Source organism: Trachurus japonicus, chromosome 1, assembly GCF_045865225.1.
Source record: "Trachurus japonicus isolate A0001 chromosome 1, Traja_1.0".
Taxonomy (NCBI): domain Eukaryota; kingdom Metazoa; phylum Chordata; class Actinopteri; order Carangiformes; family Carangidae; genus Trachurus; species Trachurus japonicus.
The window spans coordinates 10,623,463-10,633,387 of NC_140907.1; positions in this window are offsets into that span (position 1 = coordinate 10,623,463).

Sequence of the window (9,925 nt, forward strand, 5' to 3'; positions counted from 1 at the left end):
CAAACTTGTATCGCAAAAGTGTAATGGAAACACTTTTTCTACACATCACCGGCGTCAGCAGAGTTGTGTGTGTCCACGCTGTGTTGGTTTATGTAACTTGAGGGGACAAATGAACCACATGTTTATTGTCATGCATTGCTGACGTGGGCATCGTTTCTCAATAAATTAGAAAAACCTTTCCTATCATTCCCCTTTTCCGTGCATGGTTGAAGGAAATTTGGCTCGCATCCAGGCTCCCACTCCCTCCTGCGCCGAAATGTCACCTTCAGTCACATAAACCAGTACGGGTGTGTGGACACAACCACCTTGATGTCAGCGCCTCATCACCGCTGGTGTTTAAAAGGCTCCGTTCTTTCTGCAGTCAGGTTAAAGCGCACATCCACCGTGTTGGTAAACAATTAATCCCTCTATATATCAACGGAGGCAACCGTGCTTGAGCAGCTTGGGTTGGAGGTGGTGTGAGTGCGGGCCAGCGGGGGACAGGGGAGGGGGCATTCGGGCTTCAGCACGGAACAACTGGCCCGTGTGAGTGCGTCCTTATTTGTGGCCGCTGCAGCACCACACGGGCTTTGCCTTTCAGTAATCAAGCGCTGTTTTTGTCTTTGTTAAAAACAGTAACAGCAACAGCTGTAGGCAGCTGAGATGGCGTAGCCACGAGTGTGCCAGTGCCACCCACAGAGGAAGCTGGCATACCCAAAAATTTGATGCATTTTTTGTTTTTGTTTTAGTCTATAGCTTCTAACATGTTATCGATCAGTCAATACATTTGTAAAAATCGCCGTCAGGTGATGCGTTGCGACACCTGCACCGGCTCGCGGAGAAACTGGACTAATGGAATAATTAACGAGTTAAAGGCCAAACCACGCCGTCTTGCCCTTTAAATTGAGAGCTGCGCAGTGCGCACAGGAAAGCAGCGATATCGTTGTCCTCTGCTGCTTTGCGATATAAAACCATCAGGCCAAGCTGTTACATGTGATGAATGATGAGCCCAGTAGTTGTGTTCAGATGGTTAAATAGCTTTGTTGATCATGCGATCAAAGTAATTTAAGCGCCGTTACGCACGCCGCATCTCTCTCGTCCAGTGCGCTCCTCTCCTTTCCTCCCTCTCCAGTAGCCTACCGGGCTGCTCAGCTCTGGGACCGGGGCTGTGTGATCCCTCTGGTCAGCGCGTTTAGATCCGAGTGGCCTGAGTGTCCCACACCTGAGCTCTGTGCCATAGCGCGAAGCTCCAGCTCAATGAATGACAGCAGGTCTCCCAGTTACCTGCAGCTGCTGCTCAACACTGATCAGAGCAGCTCACCCTTTGCTGAGGTTTTCTTATGCTGCAGCTCCACAATATGTTTATTTGTCCCTCTCTCTATTAATGCGTTGGATCAAATTTTTATTCTGCGTTTGTATCCATCCAGCTCTCTGTCCACACTCTCCATGGCGGAAACGGTTACGCGCAAAACCCTCATTTAAATACTGCGGTTTGCGCGTGTTGTCATTTAGCATATTACTCATAGTAGATCATTGTGCTTGCGCTAACCAGACACGCAAAGTGTGTTTTTTGAATGACTTTGTTATTGATTTATTTGAGCACGTCATATCCATAAAACCTGTCCCTCTTCAGTCATTTCTTTTTTTTTTTTTTTTTAAAGTATATTTTTCGGCTTTTTTGCCTTTATTTGATAGTGATGACAGTAGAGATAGACAGGAAATGGGGAGGCAGAGAGAGGGGGAATGACACGCAGGAAAGGTCTGCCCGACGCGGGATTCGAACCGGGGACGCCTGCGGCGAGGACTGTAGCCTCTACATGGGGCGGCCGCTCTACCCACTGCGCCACGCACCGCCCCCCTCTTCAGTCATTTCTAATCGTTAACACACACACACACTTTGTACGTGTAGACACTCCGTGACTCTGCTGTTCTGGCCCTGACATCTCTTCCTCATATTTCTCCTCTTTTTCTTCCTCACCGCAGTTCTCAGCCTCTGCAGATGAAATGAGGAGGGGGGAGCCTAATGCCATTTGATTCGTCAGGGGCCAGCGGAGCCTTCGAGGAGTGAGATGCTGATGAAGAGGACTCACAAGTTATAATCTATTGATGACGGTTTTATTGATTGAATTTATGCTGTTTTGTAGCCTAACCTGAGTGAAACATGAATAAGTTTTTTTTAAACTTGACTTTTGCCTCTTAATTGTACATGCAGCACACAGGGATTATAATTTATTTATTTATTACGTAGGATTGTAGAATATTGTAGGCTACCTAGTTCAAAAGGCCCGACCTAAATGAATAAAGGTCGTATGAATTATTTATAGGCTAAATATATGGAGCGCCTGGCGCTCCCGCTCCTGCTTTTATTGATCGCCGAGACGTCGGCCGGTGGTCGAGCTCGATCAAAGGCCGACGTCTCGGCGATATCTTGCCAATGAGCAAACGCTCTCCATGCGACGTCTTGGCGACGGAACTTGATGCGTCGGGAATACGTCGGCACGACGTATGTGTGCTATCTGGGTAGCGTTAACTTAGCTGATGTTAGCCACGTAGCTCAGCTACTTAGCTTCAACTGTGTTTATATTGATTACATAGCAGATAAACAAATGTAATACGGTATCGATAACGTCTCTGTATGTCTTCACGCTGGTCCTGTTGCTCCGGTGCTAATCAGACACGGGCTCCGAACCAGAACCAGCACTGGAAGCAGCTCGGTGGAAAAGCTTGTAGCTAGTAGCAAGCTAGTATGAAATGTTTGTGTTGCCTGGCAACAGCCTTGTCTCCCTTCCAGTTGCGGAACTATTTCTGTTGGCGGAGCCAAATAAATGATTAAATAAACAAACAAATCATAATCTCTTGTAGTTTATTACTGTTCTAAAATGCGCTCGTAGCACTGTTGTATAAAAGCAATATCACACTCGAGGTCGTGCTGTTGTACTGTATATCAGCACTCCCTCTCGTGTGATATTGCTTAATTAACGTTGGTGTAGGGCTGTAGCTAGGCTATAAAGTGAACGTTTGGCTGTATGAAAGTAAGCAGCACGCTACTTTTATTTTGTGTGTGATGGGGACCTCTGCTGGTGACGTTCGCAGGGTAAAACTTTCCCACAATATGCATTCAGCTAAAAATAACCTACTTGTTAGGGCGACTATGGATGGAACAATTAATGGCTAATAGGGCCGGACGCGCTTCAACAATAAAAACTAAGCTCCAGAGGAATGTCGATAAGCTAAAACATAGCAGGTCACAGGTGAAGAACAGCTGATTTTACTACGCTTGGTGACGTATCATCCCACCTGACCCCCCCCCCCCCCCCCACACACACACACACACACACACACACACACACACAAAACACTAGTACATGGCATCTACAACTATACTTTAGTTCACTGAAATAAATGTAGGCTATATGTGTCGAGCATAAACTGTAAAAATGAGTGTATAAAGAGAACGGTAGTCTGGATGAAAATAAGCATGCTTTTATTTTGAAGTTATTACGTTTCACTTCCGCTTCTGTTCTGCCCGCCGTTATATTGATAAACATGAAATGAAAAACGAACGATGAATTTACAAAAACCAAATTCGGGCCGTTATTTGACTGTGGTTTTCTCGTTTTTCGTTTTTGATTCAGAAAACCAAAAACGGAAAAACGACTCTGTTTTTTCATTTATTGGTTTTTGTTTGAAAAGTAAAAAAGGAAAAAACCACGGTATTTCCGTTTTCCCGTTTTTTTATTAAAACGGAATATCAAACTGACAAAAGGTACACGGACCGTGGAGGCCCAGAACTGAATAAAATAAAAGGTAGGCTATTCCAGAAAGTCAAAAATATAACTGCCTATGGCTTAATAACATAGGCTAACTGAATACAGCATAATGTTAAAGTACAGCTCATTTAATAAGGATAAATACACCTCCTGAATGTTTTCAGTTTGATATTGTAAGTAAAAATATTAAGTCACATAACATCAAAGACCTAGTTCCACTGTTGATGAAGACAAGAAATATGCATTTGAAGATGAGGATAACGTTATTAGAAACGTGGTAGCTGTGACCTTCCAAAAAATACTATACTACGGTAGGTTAGGTATACACTTTTTAGGTCCCATGCTAAAGCTTCTGTTAAAGAGTTTCTACAATGATAATAGATTATTCATAGCTAGGTTATATGGATGATTAAATTGCGTGCAAGTGCTGGTGTAAGTTTTAGCTTTAGCTTGTTAGCTAGCATAAAGAGCTTGCTAGCTTCTCACCTGAGGTTGAACTGATTAAATTTGTGACTGCTAAATAATGGTACGACTACAATTCACGAAAAATAGAGCGTAATTTAGTTCATCAGCTTCTATGTTATTGAATGTTTCAGTGCTCCAAACACTACGGCACCATGTGTGTACATACACAACAATAACATCAATACACTTACCCTGTTAGCTGACAAGCAGTAATTTCATTTCATTTCAGTGTCATAAGACTGACAGAGACAAATGCATCCTCATTCACGTAGTGCCTAAAACCAGACTGACTAACTACTGCAGTAATGTTTTGTCTAACAGACCCAATTTGCATAATTAGACCTGCATATGCTAAAGAGCAGAGCCTTAATTCTGTCTGGCAGTAATAGCTACGATGAATCATGGGCTCCCTGTTGGTGTCAGCCGACAGACAGACTGAGAGAACACACACAGGGCCGAAACCTTTGGCTGGAATTCGTCTTTTTCTTGATCCTCCCATTTCAAACTCACTCCTCCTCATCCTCTGTGAGCCACGCCCCTTTTCTTCATCTCTTGTCTTTGTCGTGGCCAACACCCTATACTGTTCATAGCTGCTTTTCTTCCTTTTCGCTCTTCTTAGGTGCCTTGTTTCTCAACTCTCTACCCACCCACCTTCCCACCCACCCACTGTCACCACATTCACACACACACAAATCCACCGCACTACTCTCCCATCTGACATTGATAAATGGAGACTTACAGAGATGACAACATCATTACTCATGTTCAGTAGCGACACCACCTAGGACAGAGAAAAACGAGTGGAAGAGGTAGGATGAAGGACAGGACAGGAGGAAGACGGGGAGCGAAGGGGTGGAGGAGGGAGGCTGTAGTTGGGGGTGTTTTGCTACAATCACCCCCCAGCACGCACACCTTACCAACTCCGGAGAACACCATCTTGAGGTGTTCATTATTGGTGTGAAAAAGTACAACAACTGTTGATAGTAGCAGCAACCTGACAGATTGGTTGGTTTCCCAGCAGAAATCCAATCAGATGAGAAAAGCTGCAGGGCTGTGAGAAACTATTTTCTTTATCACTAAATCTGCCGCTCCTTTCAATTAATCATTTATTGTGTGAAATGTCAAAAATAATGGCAAATGCCTATCACACATTACCAGCTTTCAAGGAATGTCCTCCAAAAAACACACATGATACATTTAATTAAAGTCAAGCACTTTTTCACTTATAAGAGGATAAAAATAACAAGTTTTGTTTTTTCTTACCCTGGTTTTGCCTGGATGCAGCAAAGACACATACTTTCTTCAGTCTAAAGTTTAATTCACCTAATTTAATCATTGCACAGTTTTGGTTATTTCGTGAACAGACACACCCAGCTGTCTTTCTTGCCCCTCAGAGCTGAGCAGATCATCAGGAGCACAGACAACAAGGCGGCCACAAGTCCAAGTTAATGACAGTCACTTTCCTCCTGTAGCCAAACACTCACAGGCACACACCATCAGCTCTGCACACACTCCGGAGGCGCTGTTATGGGCTCTAATCAGAACAACAAATGATGTGTCACAAAGAGTGGGAGATGAGTTAGAGGAATCATTCACTCTCTCTCTCCTTTGCGGGGAGTAATAAGGTGAGGAAATGTAGCCAGAGAAATGTGGAGTGGAAAGACATATGGAGGGATGGGGGAGGTTAGCGGGGGAGGGGGGGAGAGTAGGGGATGGGATAGTGCGGAGTGAGAGCGAGAAAAGCATGTGTCCGTGTGTGTGTGTGGTGTCAGGTTGATGAATGTGGTAGCAGGAGCCATTGTGGTGGTGGAGGAGGAGGCCACCAGATAACAGCAGAGCAAGGCCTAAGCTGTCTCACACCATGAATAAAACACCATGAAAATCTCTCTCTGCCTCTCTCTCTCTCTGACACACACACGCACACACGGTTTTCTAATTACCTATGGATGACTTTATCTTTCTGTTTCATTGCGTTATTTAAACGTAAAGTATCAGACTGTGGGATAGGCCCTAAGTGCTCTGCATGCTGTGCAGCAGAGATTGTTTCATTTAACACTGCAGAAGAAAAACACAAAACACTGATGATGGTTTGAAGATAAAATTCATATTTTTCAATAAAACGTACAGCAGTCAGAAGTAAAAATGAAAAGGCTGTGTGTAAATTAAGACAGTCAAGGGCAAATTGCATTTTTGAAACAGTACAGTTACAGAGTCATATATACACAGGGACACTCACACACACTGTCCACTGTCTCACCTCATAGGTTGTTCATAGTTGGCCTGATGTCAAGCAATTGGCATCAAATTGTCTGACTGTGAGCAGTGATGTGGTTTCACCTCATCCCTGTTGATATGGCGCTCTCTAGTGGCCGTTGACTGAAACAAACACACACTTCAACTTTACTAAAGACAAAAAATATATATAAATCAAAGTCTTACACCAAAATTCAAAATTGTCTTTTTGAACTGGTGTACATTATACCCACAATGGGTTAAAAAGAGTGAAACAAAATAAAAGTTATGATATTAATTTAGCAATGATATAAAGACTGACTTGTCTTGACGTGTTTATTGAAGGCTAAAGTTGACATTTCAAAGTAATATAAGGAAGCACAAAAAATGGGTTGGTCATGACAATAATAAAAAGAAGTCTGACCAATTAGCAGATGGCCCTTGTGTTTTTATGTTTTTATCATTAACTACACTAGCAGGAGTCAAAATATTAAAAAGACAAATAAATCTGATTGACAAGAGCTGTGACACTGTTTAAGCAGAGATTACTACTTTGCTTATGTGGAGGGCTACTCTGCCCATCTCTGAGTAGGCCTACTTGTGATGCCATAATGATAACCCCAGTGATATAATCATTTGTTGTTTCATTGGTGAAATAATCTTCATTTACAGTATCTATTAATGACACTACTTTAGAAGTTGGAGCAATTACAAACAGAAACAGAAACAATAGGCAGAGCCGGGTCAAAAACACTGCGGGAGGGGCGGTGTTTAGCTCAGTTGGTAGAGCCGCCGCCCCATGTGTTGAGGCTACAGTCCTCACTGCAGGTTTGAATCCCACGTTGAGCGCCCCTATCCTGCGTGTCATTCCCCCTCTCTGCCTCCCATTTCCTGTCTCTCTCTGAACTGTCCTATCCATTAAAGGCATAAAAGCCCCAAAAATATACTTAACAAAAAAAAAAACACTGCGGGAGCTTTCATTTATGAATAAATAAACATATTCATGTATATGAATTTAATGCACAATATATACGTGGGACGAAAGTAACAAAGCGATTTTCTCCGAGCACATGCAAGTCTGATAACTTTGTCAGCATGTAGCCTACATTTTGTATGACCTAACAGAACTGCAAAAAATCTTGAGGTTACGTCTGACTTTGACCGAGTTATATTCAAGAACCAGCTGTTTTCAATGACTGAAAGTAAATTCACTTGGTGATTTATTTCGATCGATCAGCTGTGTTTACCGTTTCAGGTGTCATAGATGGTTAGACAGATGAATTAGTCTACTAACACATCCTAAAGTTTGACTTGTCAGATTTTTTCAGTAGAGAAGGAGCTCAGGTTTAAGTGTCGGGAGTCACTGTGGGGACGAAAGAAACAGCTGTAATCTCGTCCCTCTGCACATTACAGTAATGAGCCTGTCTGTCACCGTGCCGCACCGGCAGGGCTACTGCCGGTTTTGCCATCTCTGTCAACATGGGAATCAAACCCACGATCTTAAGGTCAAGAACTGATCAGACACATGATCATCTTTCTATAAGCACTGATATGGAGGAGCTGTAATCACATTAGGTTACGTGTGTGTGTGTGTGTGTGTGTGTGTGTGTGTGTGTGTGTGTGTGTGTCTGTCTGTCTGTCTGTAACTGTAATCACATGAAGCTGGTTCTAGAGTCTGTGTGTGTGTGTGTGTGTGTGTGACTGACTTGACCCATGTTATGAGCTGCATCCTGTGTCACGGGGTGTTCCCACCAAACGCGATGAACGCGATTGAATCGCGCGTCAAATGAATTTGCGTCGCGCTAGACGCTCCAGTTTTGACGCTGGTTCAATATGCAAAAAACGCCTCGTCGCGGCATCGCGTCGCGCGACGAGCCCGCCCAAACAACAACATTTCTCCCACTATTTCATTCTCTGGCTGAGATAACCACCGTCGCTGCACTGTTCCTGTCCCTGTAGATGGGACAGGAACAGTGGTGTGGGTCTCTGGCTGCAGGAGGAGGAGGAGACGGCTCCGTGAACTACTGTGTGACTGACCGCCTGTTGAGTGCTTTGGGACGGGGCGGCCGGCTCGCAGCGCCCGCTGGTTGAAAACAGCAGTGATAACGGGCTTTCAGGTCCGAATCTCCAAACCGGAAAAGCAACACTGAAGAGCTGTGGCTTTGCTGCCGCTAATGGGGATCTGAATAATAAACTAATCTAAACCAGAAAACTTCTAATATTGTCAATAGACTCGCTCTGACTAAACTGCCAAGGGAAGTTAGGGAACACCAGTACGTCCGTGCGTCAGCACGTCGGTGACGATCTCAAAGCTGATAGGCTGTCGCGGCGCGTCTTCACGCGAATTCGCCGCAAAAGTTCAATTATTTTAACTCGAGCGATGAAGCGTCATCGCGCCGGGCGACGCGATGGAGGCGATTTTTCGCGGCCAACGTGTCCATCGCGCCGCGCTATCGCGTCCATCGCATCGCCCGGCGCGATGACGCGACTAATCGCGTGTTTGCATTGACTTTACATGTAATCTCGACGCGCGATGAAGCGTCATCGCGTTTGGTGGGAACACCCCGTCAGTCTGATTTAGCTGTGTCTGTGTTTATAAACATTTAAACGAGCGCCAGGTGGATTGTTTATGAAGTTAACGAGCTCTGGCCTGGGGATCAGAGGTTACCACGGCGATAGGGGCCCCCCAGGCTGAGACAGACAGAAACGTGGAGAAAAAGAGCTATTTTCTGCCTCTGCACTGGTCTTGCAAAAGGCTTACAGTGACAAAACGGTAACTCCTATCAGAACAAAACACAGATCAACGGTGCTCTAAGGACTTTTGTATGTAAGGATCTTTGTATTGGAGTCAATGAGGAGCAGAGACTGTAAATTCTGTAAGTCTCTCTGATATTTTGAGCACATGGTGAGAGACAGAACAAGTTTGCCCGCACCATTGACTTCAATGCAAAATTTTGCGCAGTTTTTACGCGAAAAATTCGTAAGCTATTGAGAAAAGTAATAGCACACCGATCCCGATCAAACCGCACGTTTTGATATATAATTCGTCCGGAAGATGAAAAATAAAAATAGGAAAAAATCCACACAATAACAGTAGTGCCCGGGCTTCGCCCTATTTCATAGCTGTATACCCAGGGGGCAAAGCAAAAAAATGGACACGGAGCGTTGTAAAAGGTTTAACACCAGAAATGATATCTAGGAACTTCAAGGATTAAAACCTGGGTGGACAACCCGGTCAACTAGCTGCTGGAAAGCTACAGGGGGCCAAAACCCCTTTCTTGGGTCATTTTGCTGGCAAAATATTGTAAATGCAAATATTTAGGTACTACAATGGCATAAATAGTCATACAACTATAAAATTTGGCAGAGAGTATCTTGACACATCTTCTGACAGCAATCACATAGAGTGTTTGGTCTGAAACACGGGTCTGTCAGTCACTCTGCTCTGCTGTAAGCCGAGGAGTCCTCTCTGTGTGTGC